Genomic DNA, 893 nt, shown 5'->3' on the forward strand with positions numbered 1-893 from the left:
CCACCTAATGAGAAGGAAGAAGGACTCCCTGGAGAAGAGCTTCATGCTGGGAACGATGGAGGACAAAAGAAGAAGGGGATGGCAGAGGAGAAGGTGGCTGGACGGAGTCACTGAAGCAGTCGGCATGAGCTTAAATGGACTCCAGAGGATGGTAGAGGACAGGAAGACCTGGAGGAGCATTGTCCATGGGTCGCGATGGGTGGGACATGACTTTGCAACTAACATTAACCAAGGCTCAGTCCCTACATTTGCCAGTAGGTGTCTCTGTTGATCCATGCGTTGGTGCAGCAGTTTCTTCCCTCCCAATGCGCCTAAAAATAAATAAGATTGAACCACCGCGAGAAACATACGTAGCTGTTCAGGTGTCCTTTCCTTATCTCCCCCTCTTTATCTTTTTATGTTTGGGAAGCAGGGCGGGGTGGGGGGGTGGAAGAAAAAATACTTATTGATGCTGGAGAGGAAAACAAAGGGGGCGTCATTGGCTACCCAGCTGAATTAGTAGCTCAACCACATTTGTTCACACCCATCATCTGCTTGCTTTTTAAGGCTCTGGGCTCGCTGGATTGCTGCAGTGAAGAAGAACTGAATTTTCTCCATGTTTCCCATGTCTGCAAACACACACACACACACACACACACACACACACAAACACACACAGAAAGTGGGGGGGGAGAACCTGCAAGGATTAAAAATAAACAAAAAAGAACCCACCACCATACTTTCTATTGATGGTGTCAGGTTTTGGAAATTCACAAAGCCCACCCACCCACCCCTTTCTCAAGGTCAGGGTGTCTTCCTGCTTTGCAACCATCTTCCTCTTTGCTCAACATTGATTTTTTTTCCCCACTCCGTGTTGAAAGACTCCTGCCATCTGCTATTCCACGATCTGGAGA

The sequence above is a fragment of the Thamnophis sirtalis genome, unplaced genomic scaffold, assembly GCF_051295495.1.
Source record: "Thamnophis sirtalis isolate CommonGarterSnake01/CBP01778 unplaced genomic scaffold, rThaSir2_p1.2 scaffold_14, whole genome shotgun sequence".
Taxonomy (NCBI): Eukaryota; Metazoa; Chordata; class Lepidosauria; order Squamata; family Natricidae; genus Thamnophis; species Thamnophis sirtalis.